Genomic DNA, 24,251 nt, shown 5'->3' on the forward strand with positions numbered 1-24,251 from the left:
GAAATTATCAGGTAAGCATACATTTCGTTCTCAAAACTGCCTTATCCTGATTGAAAAATAAGATGATGACGACGATGACATGAAAGAGCAGACAACTCAGACTCTAATAACAGGAGAGACAGCAAAAAAACAAAAGCTTGCAAGAAAGAAGCTTAATATCAACCTTATGCAGAAGCTCAAAAGGAGGAGCCTGCAAAACTTTTAATACCAAAAGTTATAGTCCAAGGAGAAGAAATTGGCTTGATAGCCAAACATTGAACAAAACCATGAATGTCAGTAAGATTAGCAATCTTCGAACAAAACTGAAAGAGCAGAAATCTGACCGTCAAAGGCAAAAAACTAAATTTATGCTTACCTGATAAATTACTTTCTTTTACGATATGACGAGTCCACGGATTTCATCCTTACTTGTGGGATATTAACCTCCTGCTAACAGGAAGTGGCAAAGAGCACCACAACAGAGCTGTATATATAGCCCCTCCCCTTCCCCTCCACCCTCAGTCATTCGGCCGAAGGTATAGGAAGAGAAAAAGGAAAGGCTAAAAAGGTGCAGAGGTGACTGAAGTTTACAAAAAATATAAAGAAAAACTGTCTTAAAAAGAACAGGGTGGGCCGTGGACTCGTCATATCATAAAAGAAAGTAATTTATCAGGTAAGCATAAATTTAGTTTTCTTTTACAAAGATATGACGAGTCCACGGATATCATCCTTACTTGTGGGAAACCAATACCAAAGCAATAGGACACGGATGAAAGGGAGGGACAAGACAGGAACCTAAACGGAAGGCACCACTGCTTGAAGAACCTTTCTCCCAAAGATAGCCTCAGAAGAAGCAAAAGTATCAAATTTGGAAAATTTGGAAAAAGTGTGAAGGGATGACCAAGTCGCAGCCTTACAAATCTGTTCCACAGATGCATCGTTTTTAAAAGCCCATGTGGAAGCCACAGCCCTAGAAGAATGAGCCGTAATTCTTTCAGGAGGCTGCTGTCCAGCAGTCTCATATGCCAGGCGGATGATACTTCTCAGCCAAAAAGAAAGAGGTAGCCGTAGCTTTCTGACCCTACGCTTTCCAGAATAAACAATGAATAATGAAGATGATTGACGGAAATCCTTAGTTGCCTGTAAGTAAAACTAAGGCACGGACCACGTCCAAGTTATGTAACAGACGCTCCTTATTAGAAGAAGGATTAGGACACAAGGAAGGAACAACAATTTCCTGATTAATATTCTTATTCGAAACAACCTTAGGAAGGAACCCAGGTTTGGTATGTAAAAACCACCTTATCAGAATGAAATATGAGATAAGACGAAACACACTGTAATGCTGAAAGCTCAGAAACTCATTGAGCAGAAGAAATAGCAACTAAAAACAGAACTTTCCAAGATAATAGTTTAATATCTATGAAATGCATAGGTTCAAACGGAACCCTTGTCTGTGGAACAAGTGAACTCTTCTCCATGTTCACCTTCCAGCCGTGAGTTCTCAAAAAAGACAACACTGTGTCCGTGTGAGATTTTGTCAGATGATATGTTAACGCCTCAATCAGAATATCGTCCAGATAAGGCGCCACCGCTATCCCTTGCGGTCTGAGAACCGCCAAAAGAGACCATAGAACCTATGTGAAGATTCTGGGTGCTATGGCCAACCCGAAGGGAAGAGCCACAAACTGATAATGTTTGTCAAAGAAGGCAAACCTTAGAAACCGATGATGATCTTTGTGGATTGGAATATGAAGGTAAGCATCCTTCAAATCCACGGTAGTCATATATTGACCCTCCTGGATCATTGGCAAAATCGTTCGAATTGTCTCCATCTTGAATGATGGAACTCTTAGACATTTGTTTAGACACTTGAGGTCAAAAAATGGGTCTGAACGTTCCCTCTTTTTTGGGAACCACAAATAGGTTTGAGTAAAACCCCTGTCCCTGTTCCAATTTTGGAACAGAAAAGATTACTCCCATAGTAAAAAGGTCTTTTACACAGTGTAAAAACGCCTCTCTCTTTATCTGGTTTGCAGATAATTTTGAAATATGAAATCTCCCTCATGGGAGAAAATCCTTGAATTCCAATTGATAACCGTGGGTCACTATTTCTAGTGCCCAGGAATCCTGAACATCACTTGCCCAAGCCTGAGCAAAGAAAGAAAGTCTGCACCCTACTAGATCCGGTCCCGGATCGGGGGCCACCCCTTCATGCTGCTTTGTGGAAGAAGAAGCAGGGGGTCCTCCTTTAAAGTTCCGAAAGGAACGAAAATTATTCTGTTTACCCCTCATTTTAACCGACCTATCCTGAGGTAGGGCATGGCCCTTACCTCCTGTAAAATGAGAAATGATCTCCTTCAATTGTGGCCCAAAAAAGGGTCTTACCTTTAAAGGGAATAGCTAAAAGCTTATGTTTTGATGACACATCAGCAGACCAAGATTTGAGCCACAATGCTCTACGTGCTAAATTAGCAAATCCTACATTTTTTGCCGCTAATTTAGCAATTTGTAAAGCGGCATCAGTAATAAAAGAATTAGCTAGCTTAAGAGCCTTAATTCTATCTAGAATGTCATCTAATAGAGTCTCAACCTTAAGAGACTCTTCTAGAGCCTCAAACCAAAAAGCTGCTGCAGTAGTTACTGGGACAATGCAAGCCGTAGATTGTAAAAGAAATCCCTGATTAACAAATAATTTCTTTAGTAGACCCTCTAATTTCTTATCCATAGGATCCTTGAAAGCACAACTATTCTCAATGGGTATAGTAGTACGCTTAGCTAGGGAAGACATAGCTCCCTTTACCTTAGGGACCGCTTGCCATGAGTCCCGAATGGTATCTGATATAGGAAACATTTTCTTAAAATTAGGAGAGGGAGAAAACGGTATACCTGGTCTATCCCATGCCTTACTAATAATTTCCGAAATTCTCTTAGGAACCGAAAAAACATCAGTAAGTAGGAACTTCCAAATATTTATCCATTTTACACAATTTCTCTGGAGGAATCACAATAGGATCACAATCATCCAGAGTCGCTAAAACCTCCCTAAGCAACAGGCACAGGTGATTAAGCTTAAATTTAAATGACATAGCATCCGAATCTGTCTGAGGCAAAACATTCCCTGAATCAGAAATTTCACCCTCAGACAGTAATTCCCTAATCCCCAACTCAGAGCACATCGGAAATAGCTAATAAAGCATCAGATGATTCAGTATTTACATTAATACTTGACCTACTGCGTTTACCCTGCAACACTGGTAATTTAGACAATACCTCTGTAAGGGTAGTTGACATAACTGCAGCCATCTCCTGCAGAGTAAAGGAATTAGATGCACTAGAAGTACTAGGCGTTGCTTGTGTGGGCATAAAAGGTTGTGACACTTGGGGAGAATTGGATGGCATATCCTGATTCTCTTCGGACTGAGAATCATCCCTAGGCACACTTACTTTATTTAAAATATGCTTTTTACATTGTAAAGCCCTTTCAGTACAAAAGTTACACAATGTTAGAGGGGGTTGCACAATAGCTTCTAAACACATAGAACAATGAGAAACAATGTCAGACATGTTGAACAGACTAGTAGTACCACAAAAGTAGTTTAAACACTTATTTATAGTATAAAATAAACATTAGAAAAAACGTGTACTGTGCCTTTAAGAAAAGAAAAAGTGAACAATTTTTACAAAATGCACAAAAAACTTTAAATTATTCCCAAATTTAACTTAATATCGTTGGTTAATCCAAAAATGACTGCACCCAGAAGCAAGGGCAGAAATAAGGCTTTAGAAGTACTTATATCAACATGTAGTCAAAAGATAGATAAAACTACATTCTGCACCTCGCCACAGCTCTGCTGTGGCGCCTACCTGCCCCCAGGGTACTCAAATCAAGTTTCCAACCCTTCAGACCAGCTACACAGTCCAGGAGCCACCGAGTTACTGTTTGCTGCTGCTAAGCCTGAAGAAATTGCGCCACAAATAGGCCCCGCCCCTTAAGGTCAAAAGTCAGAGTAGGCCCAAACAACACCGCATGGAAATGCAGTTTTGCAGTAAAGTTAAAATACACACACAATATAACCCTCAAGCATAAAACCAATAAGTTTTAAGTGCCAAAAAAATAAAAAACATAAAACATCGTTTTTTATATTGTCTCCCATGTCACATAATGCCCAAATATCAACTAATGCTAAATATAAAATAGGGACTCCAGTAACACCTCTCTTATTAAAATAGGTTTTACTGCTTACCCCATTCCCATACAGGGAAATAATGCCAGCCAGTTCTGATACACCAAGTCTTCTAAGAAAAAAAGGCTGCACATACCTTAATGCTGCTTGTAGCATGCAACCGGTCTCCACACTGAAGATGTCTCATGGTTACCTTCAGAAGTCTTGTGGGAACCAGCGTGGATCTTAGTTACAAATGCTAAGATCATCAAACCTCAGGGCAGAAATCTTCTTCCATATCCCCCTGAGGAAAATAGTATGCACCGGTACCATTTAAAATGAAAAACTTCTTGATTGAAGAAACTAAAACTAACACCTCACTTTACCATGTCTTCCTAGTATAACACAGGCAAAGAGAATGACTGGGGGTGGAGGGGAAGGGGAGGGGCTATATATACAGCTCTGCTGTGGTGCTCTTTGCCACTTCCTGTTAGCAGGAATATCCCACAAGTAAGGATGAAATCCGTGGACTCGTCATATCTTTGTAAAAGAAATGGCAAAATCCCAGGAATTCTAAAAAAAATGGCAAGAAAAAACATGATACATACACCAAGAAATAAAGGCCTTCCAGGCCTTATAATAAATCTTCTTAATCACAGGCTTGCAGGTCTATCATTAACCGAATCAGAAAAACCTCTCTGCCTGAGAACTAACCGTTCAATCACCAAGCTTAGAGACTTGCGATCCTGATGGAAAAACAGACCTTGAGACAGAAGGTCCAGACGCAGAGGAAGTGACTATGGAAGGCAACTAAACATCTGAACCAGATCTGCATACCAAATCCTGCTAGGCCATGCCGGAGCAATCAGGATTATGGATAATTTCTATTCCCTGATCCTTGTACTCACTCTGGGAAGAACCAGAGAAAGAAAAAAAAACACACATGCTAGTCTAAACAAAAATGGAGTTTCCAGAGCATCAAGGGTCGCTGGACCTCGCATATTATCTGTGAGATCATCAGATCATCTCTGGGAAACCCAACAATTCCACTATCTATTTGAAAAGAGACCATTCCCCTGGATGCAGTGACTGATAACTGAGCAAATCTGCTTTCCAGTTTCCCTTTTCAACAGAGGCCAAATCTGAAGGGCTCTGAAAATTGCATAGAGTTATAGAATATTTATTGGCAAACTCACCTCCCAAGAATAGTCCCCCAACCTGAAAGTCTTGCATCTGTAGTGATCACAGTCCAACAAGCACCCTGCATAATAAGAGGATTCAGCCACTAAGACAGTGACTGACATTCTGTGATCTAGATAAATCTTTTAAGACAGCCAAGTATGATCCCTGCACTATATTTTGTGTACATATTTCTTGTATTTTCTGTTTGTATCTTAATAAAGAGAGAGATAAATATGGATGGTCAGGTCTGAGGAAAGGGAGATTGTCCCCCGAAACATCACCTTTATTAAAGCTGCAAGGAAGGTTTGTCGTCAATCCAGCAAGTATGGTCTGTATATTTTTTTTTATTATATTGTTTTGCCAGCACCCTGGTCGCTGACTGTTTAATGGTTTGCAAGAGTGCAGATCTACACACAAATATACATACATACACACATATACAGGTAGCCATCAGTTTACGCCGGGGTTAGGTTCCAGGAGGAATGGTTGTAAATCGAAACCATTGTAAATTGAAACCCAGTTTATAATGTAAGTCAATGGGAAGTAAAGGAGTTAGGTTCCAGGCCCCTCTCAAAATTGACATAAGTAACACCTAATACATTATTTTTAAAGCTTTGAAATTAAGACTTTAAATGCTAAACAGCATTATAAACCTAATTAAATAATCACACAACAGACTATCATCAAACTAAGTTTAATGAACAAAAAAATTTTTACTTGCATTTTTCTGCAAACAGTTCTCTGCATTGTTAGCATGTTGGATAATATTGGGTCTGCACCTATTCTATGCATTTCAATCTGGAATGATTAATAGACAGTTAGGCACCTTCACCTCAAGCAGCTGGGCAGGAAGATAATAGGGAAGTGGCTGCTAGATATTGTTGCTCGATAGCTAAGGTCTGTACGGTGTACACAGATAAATTTCAGTCTGCTAAACTTGCATAACTTTGCTGCAAAACAAGCGGACAGCTCCACCTACTGGCTATTTTAATTAGTGCACTGCTTTTCAATAGCAGTCACAAGACTGAAAAAAAAGGTTGTTATTCTGAAACGGCGCAAATTGAACCGGCGTAAACCGAGGGCCACCTGTATGTATGTATGTGTGTGTATGTATGTGTATGCGTGTGTGTGTGTGTGTGTATATATATATATATATATATATATATATATATATATATATATATATATATATATATATATATATATATACACACACATATACACACACACACACACATATATATATATATATACACATACATACACACACACAGTATACACACACAACATAATTTATGTAAGAACTTACCTGATAAATTAATTTCTTTCATATTGGCAAGAGTCCATGAGCTAGTGACATATGGGATATACAATACTACCCGGAGGGGCAAAGTTTCCCAAACCTCAAAATGCCTATAAAATACACCTCCCACCACACCCACAACTCAGTTTAACGAATAGCCAAGTAGTGAGGTGATAAAAATTAGGAGTAAAAAAAGCATACAAAAAAAGGAGGAACTGGAAATATAATTGTGCTTTTATACAAAAAATCATAACCCCACAAAAAAGGGTGGGTCTCATGGACTCTTGTCAATATGAAAGAAATTAATTTATCAGGCAAGTTCGTACATAAATTATGTTTTCTTTCATGTAACTGTGACAGGAGCGAGCTGCACTTAATCTTATGGCGTGGTCGGGCCGGGCTGTGACTATACAGCTGGCCTGATGCGATGTGTAAAAAAAGCAGAGCGCGGGTCTGTAAAACGGCGTTTTTTGTTAAAAATGAAAAGGGAATATTATGTGTTAGAAAGTTTGGCTAATATAATGTTATATAATTCTGCACTATGTGCAGAATTATATAACATTCATTTTAAGGTTTACTGTCCCTTTAAAAAGATAAGTTGATTTATCAGTGTCAATGTCAGAGAGATCCTCATCAGAGGTGGATATATCAGTATGTTGTCGGTCATTACAAATGTCATCAGTATTATGAGAAGTTTTAAAAGACCTTTTACGTTTATTTGAAGGCGGAATAGCAGACATAGCCTTCTGTACCGCATCAGCAATATAATTTTTCATATCAACAGGGATATCATGTACATTAGATGTTGAGGGAACAACAGATATTGTACTAGCACTAATAGAAACTTTTTCTGCATGCAAAAGCGTATCATGACAACTGTTACATACTACAGCTGGAGATATAATCTCCACTAGCTTACAACAGATACACTTAGCTTTGGTAGAACTGTGTTCAGGCATCATGGTTCCTACAGCAGCTTCTGAGACAGAATCAGATTGAGACATCTTGTAAAATGTAAAAGAAAACATAGCAATTAAACAAAAATCTTATTTCCACATATAGCAGTTTTAGGAATGGAAAAATTGCAAATGCAAAAAATTGGCAAAAAAGCAATGGCATAGCCGTCTAAACATAAAGAAGGCAAGGAGCATATAGGAAGTGAGGTAAAATAAAACTTATTTTTTTAGGCGCCAAGTATGACGCACGACGCAAAAAGAAGTATAAACATTTTTTGGGGCCAACAAACATCCGGAAATGACGCAACTCATGTCATAAACATAACTTCGTGCCAAACAACCTGGCTTCAACTAAAGACGCAGGAAATGACGAACTTGTGTCATCATAGATGCACATTCACGCCAAAGAATTCTCTGACAAACACTGTACACAGGAATTGGGCTTCAGAATGCTTAGAAGGGCTTATCATAGAAGAAATCATAAAAATCAAGCACAAACTTACTTCACCACCTCCATAGGAGGCAAAGTTTGAAAACTGAGTTGTGGGAGGTGTATTTATAGGCATTTTGAAGTTTGGGAAACTTTGCCCCTCCTGGTAGGATTGTATATCCCATACGTCACTAGCTCATGGACTCTTGCCAATTACATGAAAGAAATTGACAAGTGTGGCAAATCATTTTTTACATGTTCATCAATCTAAAAAGTCAGATTTGAAATGCTTTGGGATACAAAATATCTCACTAGGTATTCGAAGTGGAGATATGGAATGTACCCTTTTAAAAGCAGAAACACGCTGGATTTACCTCTTGAATACAGTACAACCAAATGGTTTAAATAAATATAGTAACTATTTTACATTAAGAAGTCCCTTATTTATACACTAGGGACCTGTATATATTGACACAATGGAATAGAGTTTCCTTAGTCAACAAGGTACTCTATTAAAATAAAAGGAAAAACTTTATTAGATATCACAGGCATCACAAGTTACGATAATAAACACCACTTAAATAATAAGAGAACTAATGAAATTGACAGTAGATTCACAACTGTCAAAATGCATGTACCACACTGTGTTAATTTATTTACATATTAGTAAAAAACACCTAAGCTCACAGCAGTAAAAACACATTATACTGCATTTAAAATAATTTTATTTAAATTAATGTAATAGAATTTAAATTTATTAATAATTTAATCTTTACAGATAAGTTCACAGCAGTTTTCACAGACACTTAGCACTGTAATATCACTAGATATTTTTTATTTTTTGTTTTTCTCTGTTAAGATTTGGTAATATTATGGATCAGGGGTTACGTACACATAAATTCTCCTCAAAGCCTTTTATATAGATAATCATTACAGTACTGATAAGATAGAGTGACATTATAATGAGATGCCCACTTGGGAAACAAAACACAGTATACATCAACAATGACTATCGTTTCTAATGACATGTCAAATACAGTACTTAGTACTTTTTCTTTAAATATGTAGGGGAGAAAGTCAATTGAATATATTATTCACCATACATTACTTTAAGATAAAGGTCGTTTTTTTAAGCATATTCGATTAGCCAGTCATGACGTCACATAAATGCGCGTGATGTCGAATAGGAAGTGAATAAAAGGCCGCAATTTGGGCGGCGCCTCCACTTTTGACAAAGCCAATAGGTGAAACATGTTAAGGGAGGAATGACAGGACTATTGGGTGTCCTGTAGTTTTTAAATTTTGCACCTGTCTAAGTGGTATTTCATATAACATTATTATGGGGAAAGTGGTATCTCCTTAGGAGATCTGTTGTTCGGATTATCCGATATTAGTATATGTGAGAACTCTAAGAAAAACATAATTTATGCTTACCTGATAAATTTATTTCTCTTGTGGTGTATCCAGTCCACGGATCATCCATTACTTGTGGGATATTCTCATTCCCAACAGGAAGTTGCAAGAGGACACCCACAGCAGAGCTGTCTATATAGCTCCTCCCCTAACAGCCATATCCAGTCATTCGACCGAAAACAGAGAAAGGAGAAACCATAGTGTGCAGTGGTGACTGTAGTTTAAAAATTAAAAAATACCTGCCTTAAAATGACAGGACGGGCTGTGGACTGGATACACCACAAGAGAAATAAATTTATTAGGTAAGCATAAATTATGTTTTCTCTTGTAAGGTGTATCCAGTCCATGGATCATCCATTACTTGTGGGATACTAATACCAAAGCTAAAGTACACGGATGAAGGGAGGGGCAAGGCAGGTACTTAAACGGAAGGTACCACTGCCTGTAAAACATTTCTCCCAAAAATAGCCTCCGAAGAAGCAAAAGTATCAAATTTGTAGAATTTTGAAAAAGTATGAAGCGAAGACCAAGTCGCCGCCTTACAAATCTGTTCAACAGAAGCCTCATTTTTAAAGGCCCATGTGGAAGCCACAGCTCTAGTAGAATGAGCTGTAATCCTTTCTGGAGGCTGCTGGCCAGCAGTCTCATAGGCTAACCGGATTATGCTTCTTAGCCAAAAAGAAAGAGGTTGCCGAAGCCTTTTGACCTCTCCTCTGTCCAGAGTAGACAACAAACAAAGCAGATGTTTGACGAAAATCTTTAGTAGCTTGTAAGTAAAACTTTAAAGCACGAACCACGTCCAGATTGTGTAATAGACGTTCCTTCTTTGAAGAAGGATTAGGACACAAAGACGGAACAACAATCTCTTGATTGATATTCTTATTAGATACCACCTTAGGTAAAAACCCAGGTTTGGTATGCAGAACTACCTTGTCTGCATGGAAGATCAGATAAGGAGAATCACATTGTAAGGCAGATAACTCGGAAACTCTACGAGCCGAGGAAATAGCTACCAAAAAAAGAACTTTCCAAGATAAAAGTTTGATATCTATGGATTGAAGAGGTTCAAACGGAACCCCCTGAAGAACTTTAAGAACCAAATTTAAGCTCCAAGGTGGAGCAACAGGTTTAAACACAGGCTTGATTCTAACTAAAGCCTGACAAAATGCCTGAACGTCTGGGACATCCGTCAGACGCTTGTGCAAAAGAATAGATAGCGCAGAAATCTGTCCCTTTAAGGAACTAGCTGACAATCCTTTCTCCAATCCTTCTTGGAGAAAAGATAATATCCTGGGATTCCTGACCTTACTCCATGAGTAGCCCTTGGATTCACACCAATAATGATATTTATGCCATATCTTATGATAGATTTTCCTGGTGACAGGCTTTCGTGCCTGAATTAAGGTATCAATGACTTACTCGGAGAAACCACGCTTTGATAAAATCAAGCGTTCAATCTCCAGGCAGTCAGCCTCAGAGAAATTAGATTTGGATGGTTGAAAGGACCTTGAAGTAGAAGGTCCTGTCTCAGCGGCAGAGTCCATGGTGGAAAAGATGACATGTCCACTAGATCTGCATACCAAGTCCTGCGTGGCCACGCAGGCACTATCGAGATCACCGATGCTCTCTCCTGCTTGATCTTGGCAATCAGACGAGGGAGCCGAGGAAACGGTGGAAACACAAAAGCCAGGTTGAAGGACCAAGGCGCTGCTAGAGAATCTATCAGCATTGCCTTGGGGTCCCTGGACCTGGATCCGTAACAAGGAAGCTTGGCGTTCTGGCGAGACGCCATGAGATCCAGTTCTGGTTTGCCCCAACGATGAACCAATTGTGCAAACATCTCCGAATGGAGTTCCCACTCCCCCAGATGAAAAGTCTGTCGACTTAGAAAATTCGCCTCCCAGTTCTCTACACCTGGGATATGGATAGCTGATAGGTGGCAAGAGTGAATCTCTGCCCAGCGAATTATCTTTGAGACTTCTGGGATGTTGTCCAACTGAAATCTGATGAACCTCATTGTCACTAGCTGAGGCCAAGCCTGAAGAGCATTGAATATCGCTCTCAGTTCCAGAATGTTTATTGGAAGGAGTGACTCCTCCTGAGTCCACGATCCCTGAGCCTTCAGGGAGTTCCAGACTGCACCCCAACCTAGAAGGCTGGCATCTGTCGTTACAATTGTCCAATCTGGCCTGCGAAAGGTCATACCTTTGGACAGATGGACCCGAGATAGCCACCAGAGAAGAGAATCCCTGGTCTCTTGATCCAGATTTAGTAATCTGTGTAATCCCCATTGCGCTGACTGAGCATGCAGAGTTGCAGCGGTCTGAGATGTAGGCGTGCAAACGGCACTATGTCCATTGCCGCTACCATTAAGCCGATTACTTCCATGCACTGAGCCACTGAAGGGCGAGGAATGGAATAAAGAACACGGCAGGAATTTAGAAGTTTTGATAACCTGGACTCCGTCAGGTAAATTTTCATTTCTACAGAATCTATCAGAGTCCCTAGGAAGGAAACTCTTGTGAGGGGGGATAGAGAACTCTTTTCCTCGTTCACCTTCCACCCATGCGACCTCAGAAATGCCAACACTATGTCCGTATGAGACTTGGCAATTTGGAAGTTTGACGCCTGAATCAGGATGTCGTCTAAATAAGGGGCCACTGCTATGCCCCGCGGCCTTAGGACCGACAGAAGCGACCCCAGAACCTTCGTAAAAATTCTTGGGGCTGTAGCTAACCCAAAGGGAAGAGCTACAAACTGGTAATGCCTGTCTAGGAAGGCAAACCTGAGAAACCGATGATGATCTTTGTGTATCGGAATGTGAAGATAAGCATCCTTTAAATCCACTGTAGTCATGTATTGACCCTCCTGGATCATAGGTAGGATGGTACGAATAGTCTCCATCTTGAATGATGGAACTCTGAGGAATTTGTTTAAGATCTTTAGATCCAAAATTGGTCTGAAGGTTCCCTCTTTTTTGGGAACTACAAACAGATTTGAGTAAAATCCCTGTCCCTGTTCCTCCTTTGGAACTGGATGGATCACTCCCATAACTAGGTCTTGCACACAGTGTAAGAATGCCTCTCTCTTTATCTAGTTTGCAGATAATTGTGAAAGGTGAAATCTCCCTTTTGGGGGGAAGCCTTGAAGTCCAGAAGATATCCTTGGGATATAATTTCCAACGCCCAGGGATCCTGGACATCTCTTGCCCACGCCTGGGCGAAGAGCGAAAGTATGCCCCCTACTAGATCCGTTACCGGATAGGGGGCCGTTCCTTCATGCTGTCTTAGATGCAGCAGCAGGCTTTTTGGCCTGCTTACCCTTGCTCCAGGTCTGGTTAGGTCTCCAGACCGTCTTGGACTGAGCAAAAGTTCCCTCTTGTTTTGCATTAGAGGAAGTTGATGCCGCACTTGCCTTGAAGTTTCGAAAGGCACGAAAATTAGACTGTTTGGCCCTTGATTTGGACCTATCCTGAAGAAGGGCATGACCTTTTCCTCCAGTGATATCAGCAATAATCTCCTTCAAACCAGGCCCGAATAGGGTCTGCCCCTTGAAGGGAATGTTAAGCAGCTTAGACTTTGAAGTAACGTCAGCTGACCATGATTTAAGCCATAGCGCTCTACGCGTCTGGATAGCAAAACCAGAATTCTTAGCCGTTAGTTTAGTCAAATGAACAATGGCATCAGAAACAAAAGAATTGGCTAGCTTAAGTGCTCTAAGCTTGTCAAGTATGTCATCCAATGGAGTCGCTACCTGTAAAGCCTCTTCCAGAGACTCAAACCAGAACGCAGCAGTGACAGGAGCAATGCATGCAAGGGGCTGTAGGATAAAACCTTGTTGAATAAACATTTTCTTAAGGTAACCCTCTAACTTTTTATCCATTGGATCTAAGAAAGCACAACTGTCCTCGACAGGGATAGTAGTACGCTTTGCTAGAGTAGAAACTGCTCCCTCCACCTTAGGAACTGTCTGCCATAAGTCCCGTGTGGTGGCGTCTATTGGAAACATTTTTCTAAAAATAGGAGGGGGAGAGAACGGCACACCTGGTCTATCCCATTCCTTAGTAATAATTTCTGTAAACCTTTTAGGTATTGGAAAAACATCAGTACACACCGGCACTGCATAGTATTTATCCAGTCTAAACAATTTCTCTGGCACTGCAATTGTATCACAGTCATTCAGAGCAGCTAAAACCTCCCTGAGTAACACGCAGAGGTGTTCAAGCTTAAATTTAAATGTAGAGATATCAGAATCAGGTTGCATCATCTTCCCTGAGTCAGAAACATCACCCACAGAAAGAAGCTCTCCTTCAGCTTCTGCATATTGTGAGGCAGTATCAGACAGACGAAATACAGAGCATACTGACGCTTTAAGAGCTAACTCCAGAGCTATATCACTTTCCTCTAAATTCAGGTAGTCTGGCTAATACCGCTGACAGTGTATTATCCATGACTGAAGCCATGTCTTGTAAAGTAAACGCTATGGGCGCCCTAGATGTACTTGGCGCCATTTGAGCGTGAGTCCCTTGAGCGTGAGTCAAAGGGTCTGACACGTGGGGCGAGTTAGTCGGCATAACTTCCCCCTCGTCAGATTCCTCTGGTGATAATTTTTTTAAAGACAGAATATGATCTTTATTGCTTAAAGTGAAATCCGTACATTTGGTACACATTCTAAGAGGGGGTTCCACCATGGCTTTCAAACATAATGAACAAGGAGTTTCCTCTATGTCAGACATGTTTGTACAGACTAGCAATGAGACTAGCAAGCTTGGAAAACACTTTAAATCAAGTTAACAAGCAAATATAAGAAACGGTACTGTGCCTTTAAGAGAAACAAATTGTCAGAATTTGAAAAACAGTGAAAAAAGGCAGTAAATCAAACAAAATTTTTACAGTGTGTATAATAAGCTAACAGAGCATTGCACCCACTTGCAAATGGATGATTAACCCCTTAGTTAAAAAAAACGGATCAAAAAAACGATGGACGTTTTTTTAACAGTCACACCAAACTGCCACAGCCTTGCTGTGGGCCTACCTTCCCCAACAAACGATTTTGGAAAGCCTAAGAGCCCTTTAGAGATGTCCTATAGCATTCAGGGGACTCCTGGAGGAAGCTGGATGTCTCAGTCTATAAAAGTTACTGTGCAAAAAAGCGCTAAATTAGGCCCCTCCCACTCATAGTAACACAGTGGAAAGCCTCAGGAAATTGTTTCTAGGCAAATTTAAGCCAGCCATGTGGAAAAAACTAGGCCCCAATAAAGTTTTATCACCAAAGTATATATAAAAATGTTTAAACATGCCAGCAAAGTTTTATATTGTAAATATAAAAGAGTATTACCTCAGAAAGTAAGCATACCAGTCGCTATTAAATCACTGTATTCAGGCTTACCTTACATAAATTTGGCATCAGCAGCATTTTCTAGCATTCACATCTTCTAGAAAAATCTTAACTGCACATACCTCATAGCAGGATAACCTGCACGCCATTCCCCCGCTGAAGTTATCTCTCTCTTCAGTCATGTGTGAGAACAGCAATGGATCTTAGTTACAACCTGCTAAGATCATAGAAATCACAAGCAGATTCTTCTATTTTTCTGCCTGGAACAAAATAGTACAACTCCGGTACCATTTAAAAATAATTAACTTTTGATTGAAGTAAAATAACAGCTACATTTCACCACTTCTCTCTTACTACCTCCATGTTTGTTGAGAGTTGCAAGAGAATGACTGGATATGGCAGTTAGGGGAGGAGCTATATAGACAGCTCTGCTGTGGGTGTCCTCTTGCAACTTCCTGTTGGGAATGAGAATATCCCACAAGTAATGGATGATCCGTGGACTGGATACACCTTACAAGAGAAATTATACTGCATAGCAAGTTGACACACAGCAGTGCCCGAGTACAATCTATCTCAGTGATTTGCAACCTTTTTTTTTGCTGTGGCACACTTTTTTACATTAAAAAATCCTGTAGAACACCACCATCCCAAAATTTTACAAAATCACACATTGTAGCCTAATACAGGATATATATATATATATATATATATATATATATATATATATATATATATACATATATATATACATATACACACACTGTACTGTGCTGTCATGCCATGCCTCCTACAAACTATACATGACATATTGACATTCATTCACAAACAATCACAATGATTGTCTGTGAATGAATGTCAATGTCATGATTGTAAATGATGCCTGATGAGCCTGTCACATACCTCCCAATATTTCAAAATTTGAAAGAGGGACAACCCCGCACTGTTGTCAGTCTGCCGTGGCACACCTGAGGATCTCTCACGGCACACTAGTGTGCCACGGCACACTGGTTGAAAAACACTGATCTATCTAATACGGTGCAATCCTGCACCTGTGTAAACACAGGTTCGATGCAGAGTTTAATTCATACCGGCATATGTAATTTTTTTAACCTGTGACATACAGTATGATCTAATTGTGTCCTAGGGCACACAGCAATACAATTATGTATGATCTATTCCCAGTGTATGTAACTCATAGGGTCGCGTGAGGCCTCTTCACTGACAATATGCTATTAGAGCGTATTTAATTTAGCTGATCTAGGAAATCCGTGTATCAACATGTCACATATTTTCACCTAAGTGCTCCATAGCAAGCTTTATTGTTAACCCCTTCTCCAAGTACCACACTTTTGTGGAGGTTGTTCACAATTCAAATATTTAGGCACATGAGATGTAACTTCCTCATAATTAATGTCAACTGACACAATATTAATGGCGAGCAATTATGGTTATACAATAACTTGATATGTTAGATGAATGGCAACGTTTGTGTTACCGGTTACAAACATAAGCTTCACCTCAGACCGCACATAGATCTGTATATATTACGGCCAATACGCATCTTTAACCTGAGGAGGAAATCTCTGAAGCGTGATTTAAAGGGACAGTCAACATCAGATTTTTTTGTTGTTTAAAAAGATAGATAATCCCTTTATTACCCATTCCTTAGTTTTGCATAACCAACAGTTATAATAATAATAGACGCTTTACCTCTAATTACCTTGTATCTAAGCTTCTGCTGACTGCCCCCCCATTTCAGTTCTTTTGACAGACTTGCATTTTAGCCAATCAGTGCTCACTCCTAGGTCACTTCACATGCATGAGCTCAATTTTATCTGTATATAACACATTAACTAATGCCCTCTAGTGGTCAAAATGCATTTAAATTAGAGTCTTCAAGGTCTAAGAAATTAGCATATGAACCTCCTAGGTTTAGCTTTCAACTAAGAATATGAAAAGAACAAAGCAAAATTGGTGATAAAAGTAAATTGGGAAGTTGTTTAAAATTACATGCCCTATTTAAATCATGAAAGTTTTTTTGGACTTGTTTTTTTGTCCCTTTAATGGCACACTATTCCCAAGCAACTTGTATATAGATGAAAATTACAAACAAATGCACATGATATTGTACTCAGCCATAGTAATATTTCACGTGACATCTTATTAGAAAACCAATAGTGGCGCATATATACTAGGAGTAGTACACTCTTGTGGAAGTTGTTTAGAATTTCACGACCCATGCATATGGTATGCAACTTAATTGTTTATTGGTGACAACAGATACATAGTTAGCTGCCAGTTTATGGTTACATAGTAACTCAATACTTTGAATATACGGTAACATCTTTGTTGACATTTTATATATACACGTTTCATTTCAGACTCAATAATAGGCTGTATATATAACGGCAAATATACATCCTTAATCTGTGGAGAATAGCGTTTCCGCGTGATGCAGGGGCACAATTTAACTACACACTATTATAAAGTATTAATAATCTATAAGGAACTACACTTAGCCCCAATACCAATTGGTGCAATATTTTATTGTACAATGTATAGCGGTAATAATATATAAGCGGAACCTTTGAGTAGGTGCTCCTCTGGGAATCAATTGTTATTACAAGCAATATACGGGACATCACAATTAGGGTATACATCCATGAGTATATTCGATAGTAGATTTGTTTCTTATTTTCAGGGACAACAGATCATATATATACCTTTACTGTTAAGATTTGCCACTAATCCCCTTTATGTTGGAGATATTATTAACAACAAGTTAAAAACAGAATTTATGCTTACCTGATAAATTACTTTCTCCAACGGTGTGTCCGGTCCACGGCGTCATCCTTACTTGTGGGAATATCTCTTCCCCAACAGGAAATGGCAAAGAGTACCAGCAAAAGCTGTCCATATAGTCCCTCCTAGGCTCCGCCCACCCCAGTCATTCGACCGACGGACAAGAGGAAAAAAAACAGGAGAAACCATATGGTGCCGTGGTGACTGTAGTTAGAGAAAATAATTCATCAAACCTGATTAAAAAACCAGGGCGGGCCGTGGACCGGACACACCGTTGGAGAAAGTAATTTATCAGGTAAGCATAAATTCTGTTTTCTCCAACATTGGTGTGTCCGGTCCACGGCGTCATCCTTACTTGTGGGAACCAATACCAAAGCTTTAGGACACGGATGAAGGGAGGGAGCAAATCAGGTTACCTAAACAGAAGGCACCACGGCTTGCAAAACCTTTCTCCCAAAAATAGCCTCTGAAGAAGCAAAAGTATCATATTTGTAAAATTTGGCAAAAGTGTGCAGTGAAGACCAAGTCGCTGCCTTACATATCTGATCAACAGAAGCCTCGTTCTTGAAGGCCCATGTGGAAGCCACAGCCCTAGTGGAGTGAGCTGTGATTCTTTCAGGAGGCTGCCGTCCGGCAGTCTCATAAGCCAATCGGATGATGCTTTTAAGCCAAAAGGAAAGAGAGGTAGAAGTCGCTTTTTGACCTCTCCTTTTACCAGAATAGACGTCAAACAGAGAAGAAGTTTGTCTGAACTCTTTTGTAGCTTCTAAATAGAATTTTAGAGCACGGACTACGTCTAAATTGTGTAACAAACGTTCCTTCTTTGAAACTGGATTCGGACACAAAGAAGGTACAACCATCTCCTGGTTAATATTTTTGTTAGAAACAACCTTTGGAAGAAAACCAGGCTTAGTAAGCAAAACAACCTTATCTGCATGGAACACCAGATAGGGCGGAGAACACTGCAGAGCAGATAACTCAGAAACTCTTCTAGCAGAAGAAATAGCAACCAAAAACAAAACTTTCCAAGATAACAACTTAATATCTATGGAATGTAGAGGTTCAAACGGAACCCCTTGAAGAACTGAAAGAACTAGATTTAAACTCCAGGGAGGAGTCAAAGGTCTGTAAACAGGCTTGATCCTAACCAGAGCCTGAACAAATGCTTGAACATCTGGCACAGCTGCCAGTCGTTTGTGTAATAAGACAGATAAAGCAGAAATCTGTCCCTTTAGAGAACTCGCTGATAATCCTTTATCCAAACCCTCTTGTAGAAAGGAAAGGATCTTAGGGATTTTGATCTTATTCCATAAGAATCCCTTGGATTCACACCAGCAGATATATCTTTTCCATATTTTATGGTAAATTTTTCTAGTTACCGGTTTTCTGGCTTGAACTAGAGTATCTATCACAGAATCTGAAAACCCACGCTTTGCTAGAATCAAGCGTTCAATTTCCAAGCCGTCAGCTGGAGGGAGACCAGATTTGGATGTTCGAATGGACCCTGTACAAGAAGATACTGTCTCAAAGGTAGCTTCCATGGTGGAACCGATGACATATTCACCAGGTCTGCATACCAAGTCCTGCGTGGCCACGCAGGAGCTATAAAGATCACCGAGGCCCTCTCCTGCTTGATCCTGGCTACCAGCCTGGGAATGAGAGGAAACGGTGGAAACACATAGGCTAGGTTGAAGGTCCAAGGCGCTACTAGTGCATCCACTAGAGTCGCCTTGGGATCCCTGGATCTGGACCCGTAGCAAGGAACCTTGAAGTTCTGACGAGACGCCATCAGATCCATATCTGGAATGCCCCATAATTGAGTCAACTGGGCAAAGATCTCCGGGTGGAGTTCCCACTCCCCCGGATGGAATGTCTGACGACTCAGATAATCCGCCTCCCAGTTTTCCACACCTGGGATGTGGATCGCAGATAGGTGGCAGGAGTGATCCTCCGCCCATTTTATTATTTTGGTCACTTCTTTCATCGCCAGGGAACTCCTTGTTCCCCCCTGATGATTGATATAAGCAACAGTCGTCATGTTGTCTGATTGGAATCTTATGAATCTGGCCTTTGCTAGTTGAGGCCAAGCCCTGAGAGCATTGAATATCGCTCTCAGCTCCAGAATGTTTATCGGGAGAAGAGACTCTTCCCGAGACCATAGTCCCTGAGACTTCAGGGATTCCCAGACCGCGCCCCAGCCCACTAGACTGGCGTCGGTCGTGACGATGACCCACTCTGGTCTGCGGAAGCTCATTCCCTGGGACAGGTGGTCCAGGGTTAGCCACCAACGGAGTGAGTCTCTGGTCTTCTGATCTACTTGAATCACTGGAGACAAGTCTGTATAGTCCCCATTCCACTGTTTCAGCATGCACAGTTGTAATGGTCTTAGATGAATTCGCGCAAAAGGAACTATGTCCATTGCTGCAACCATCAACCCTACTACTTCCATGCACTGAGCTACGGAAGGACGAGGAATAGAATGAAGAACTTGACAAGCGTTTAGAAGTTTTGACTTTCTGACTTCTGTCAGGAAAATCCTCATTTCTAAAGAATCTATTATTGTTCCCAAGAAGGGAACACTTGTCGACGGAGACAGGGAACTTTTTTCTATGTTCACCTTCCATCCGTGAGATCTGAGAAAGGCCAGAACGATGTCTGTGTGAGCCTTTGCCTTTGAAAGAGACAACGCTTGTATTAGAATGTCGTCCAAGTACGGTACTACTGCAATGCCCCTTGGTCTTAGAACCGCTAGAAGGGATCAGAGTACCTTTGTGAAAATCCTTGGAGCAGTGGCTAACCCGAATGGGAGGGCCACAAACTGGTAATGTTTGTCCAGAAAGGCGAACCTTAGGAACTGATGATGTTCTTTGTGGATAGGAATATGTAGATACGCATCCTTTAGATCCACGGTAGTCATAAATTGACCTTCCTGGATTGTGGGTAGAATCGTTCGAATGGTTTCCATTTTGAACGATGGTACCCTGAGAAATTTGTTTAGGATCTTCAAATCCAAAATTGGTCTGAAGGTTCCCTCTTTTTTGGGAACTACAAACAGATTTGAGTAAAATCCCATTCCTTGTTCCGCCGTTGGAACTGGGTGTATCACTCCCATCTTTAACAGGTCTTCTACACAATGTAAGAATGCCTGTCTCTTTATTTGGTTTGAGGATAAGTGAGACATGTGGAACCGTCCCCTTGGGAGTAGTTCCTTGAATTCCAGAAGAAAACCCTGAGAAACTATTTCTAGTGTCCAGGGATCCTGAACATCTCTTGCCCAAGCCTGAGCAAAGAGAGAGAGTCTGCCCCCTACTAGATCCGGTCCCGGATCGGGGGCTACTCCTTCATGCTGTTTTGTTAGCAGCAGCAGGCTTCTTGGCCTGCTTACCCTTGTTCCAGCCTTGGATCGGTTTCCAGGCTGGTTTGGTTTGAGAAGCATTACCCTCTTGTTTAGAGGATGCAGAGTTAGAGGCCGGTCCGTTCCTGAAATTGCGAAAGGAACGAAAATTAGACTTATTCTTGGCTTTGAAAGGCCTATCTTGTGGGAGGGCGTGGCCCTTTCCCCCAGTGATGTCAGAAATAATCTCTTTCAATTCTGGCCCAAAGAGAGTCTTACCCTTGAAGGGGATATTAAGCAATTTTGTCTTGGAAGATACATCCGCTGACCAAGACTTTAGCCAAAGCGCTCTGCGCGCCACAATTGCAAACCCTGAATTTTTCGCCGCTAATCTAGCTAGTTGCAAAGCGGCATCTAAAATAAAAGAATTAGCCAACTTGAGTGCGTGAACTCTGTCCATAACCTCCTCATACGGAGTCTCTCTACTGAGCGACTTTTCTAGTTCCTCGAACCAGAACCACGCTGCTGTAGTGACAGGAACAATGCACGAAATGGGTTGCAGGAGGTAACCTTGCTGTACAAAAATCTTTTTAAGCAATCCCTCCAATTTTTTATCCATAGGATCTTTGAAAGCACAATTATCCTCGATAGGAATAGTAGTGCGCTTGTTTAAAGTAGAAACTGCCCCCTCGACCTTAGGGACTGTCTGCCATAAGTCCTTTCTGGGGTCGACCATAGGAAATAATTTCTTAAATATAGGAGGGGGGACAAAAAGGTATGCCGGGCTTCTCCCACTCCTTATTCACTATATCCGCCACCCGCTTGGGTATAGGAAAAGCGTCAGGGTGCACCGGAACCTCTAGGAACTTGTCCATCTTGCATAATTTTTCTGGAATGACCAGGTTGTCACAATCATCCAGAGTAGATAACACCTCCTTAAGCAGTGCGCGGAGATGCTCTAATTTAAATGTTACAACATCAGGTTCTGCCTGTTGAGAAATTTTACCTGAATCTGAAATTTCCCCATCCGACAAAACCTCCCTCATGACCCCTTCAGATTGGTGTGAGGGTATGACAGAGCAATTATCATCAGCGCCCTCCTGCTCTACAGTGTTTAAAACAGAGCAATCACGCTTTCTCTGATATGCAGGCATTTTGGATAAAATATTTGCTATGGAGTTATCCATTACCGCTGTTAATTGTTGCATAGTAATAAGCATTGGCGCGCTATAAGTACTAGGGGCCTCCTGCGTGGGCAAAACTGGTGTAGACACAGAAGGAGATGATGTAGAACTATGTCTACTCCCTTCATCTGATGAATCATCTTGGGCAACTTTACTATCTGTGGCAATACTGTCCTTACTTTGTTTGGACGCTATGGCACAATTATCACACAATTTTGAAGGGGGACACACATTGATCTTCAAATATATAGAACATAGCTTATCTGAAGGTGCAGACATGTTAAACAGGCTTAAACTTGTCAAGAAAGTACAAAAAACGTTTTAAAACAAAACCGTTACTGTCTCTTTAAATTTTAAACAGTGCACACTTTATTACTGAATATGTGAAAAAGTATGAAGGAATTGTTCAAATTTTACCAAATTTTCACCACAGTGTCTTAAAGCATTCAAAGTATTGCACACCAATTTTCAGAGCTTTAACCCTTAATATAAAGAAACCGGAGCCGGTTACAGTTTTAACCCCTCTACAGTCCCAGCTACAGCCTTTGCTGCGACTTTACCAAACCCAGGGGGGAATACGATACCAAATGAAGCCTTCTAGGAACTTTTCAAACTACTTTCAGATCCTCACACATGCATCTGCATGTCTTGCTCTCAGAAGTAACTGCGCAGTAATGGCGCGAAAATGAGGCTCAGCCTACAACTGGGAAGGCCCTTCCTGACTGGAAAGGTGTCTAACACAGTGCCTGACGTTAAAAAACGTTCCCCAAGCTTATAAGTGTGAATTAAAAGCATAAACATGTATAAAATGCCCAAATAAAGCAATCGATTTTGCCCATAAAAGTGTCTACCAGTTTTATAGCCCATATTAAAGGGACAGTTTACTCAAAAAATTTCTCCCCTTTAATTTGTTCCCAATGATCCACTTTACCTGCTGGAGTTTATTAAATTGTTTACAAGTAGCTCCTTTACCCTTATATTGGCATTTGAAATTGTTGATTTAGCATGTGGTATCCCCACCTATTCTGAAAGTTTGTGGCCGCGCGTACCAGCTATAGATAAGCTTTGTAAACACAGCCAGCAGAAGAAATTACACTTCCAGTGCGATATAGCAGAGATAAGGTAATAAAATGTTGATTTTCCATTGTTCTCTCAAAGTACTGGTGATTGTTTTAAGGACAGATATAAGATAAAGAAGCAGGTATATTTGCACAATGTGATACCGTAATGAGATCGGATTATACCTACAAGCTCAATCCATTTTATTAGGTTGTGGCTTCAAAATACAAAATCAGAGCGTTAATATACACAAATAAGCCTTAAAAAGCTAATTTTCATACATTTTTTACTCTGCAGTTGGTAAAAAATGCAATTGTAAACACATTAAAGGAAAAACTATTTTACAGTATACTGTCCCTTTAAGCCCTTTATTCTGTTTGAGACTAAGAAAATGGCTTACCGGTCCCCATGAGGGGAAATGACAGCCTTCTAGCATTACACAGTCTTGTTAGAAATATGGCTAGTCATACCTTAAGCAGAAAAGTCTAACTGTTTCCCCCAACTGAAGTTACTTCATCTCAACAGTCCTATGTGGAAACCGCAAACGATTTTAGTTACTGTCTGCTAAAATCATCTTCCTCTCACAAACAGAACTCTTCATCTTTTTCTGTTTCAGAGTAAATAGTACATACCAGCACTATTTTAAAATAACAAACTCTTGATAGTAGAATAAAAAACTACAACTAAACACCACATACTCTTAACCATCTCCGTGGAAATGTTGCCTGTGCAACGGCAAAGAGAATGACTGGGGAGGGCGGAGCCTAGGAGGGACTATATGGACAGCTTTGCTGGGACTCTTTGCCATTTCCTGTTGGGGAAGAGATACTCCCACAAGTAAGGATGACGCCGTGGACCGGACACACCAATGTTGGAGAAATATATTTTTAATTCTCTACCATATGTATCATAATTGTTTGGAATCATCTCACTTGGTGCAACTGTTTTTATTGTGTGTTACCCATTTTAAATAAATAAAACTAAGTTTATATATTTTAAAACCTATATACACTAAGCCAATATGTATGAGGGTAGAGTGCTATTCTGAGTAGTATCCTGTCCAGCTCCCTTGCTGGAATTGTTTCTGTATATGTCTCTCTGATACT

At 40.4% G+C, this 24,251-nt stretch overlaps 1 protein-coding gene across 3 annotated transcripts in view; it reads right to left on the minus strand.

Annotated features, from left to right (window-relative positions):
* KMT2D (lysine methyltransferase 2D) overlaps positions 1-24,251 on the minus strand; it is a 948,037-nt gene that overhangs the window by 97,028 nt on the left and 826,758 nt on the right. The gene's annotated exons all lie outside the window — the stretch shown is intronic.

The sequence above is a fragment of the Bombina bombina genome, chromosome 3, assembly GCF_027579735.1.
Source record: "Bombina bombina isolate aBomBom1 chromosome 3, aBomBom1.pri, whole genome shotgun sequence".
Taxonomy (NCBI): domain Eukaryota; kingdom Metazoa; phylum Chordata; class Amphibia; order Anura; family Bombinatoridae; genus Bombina; species Bombina bombina.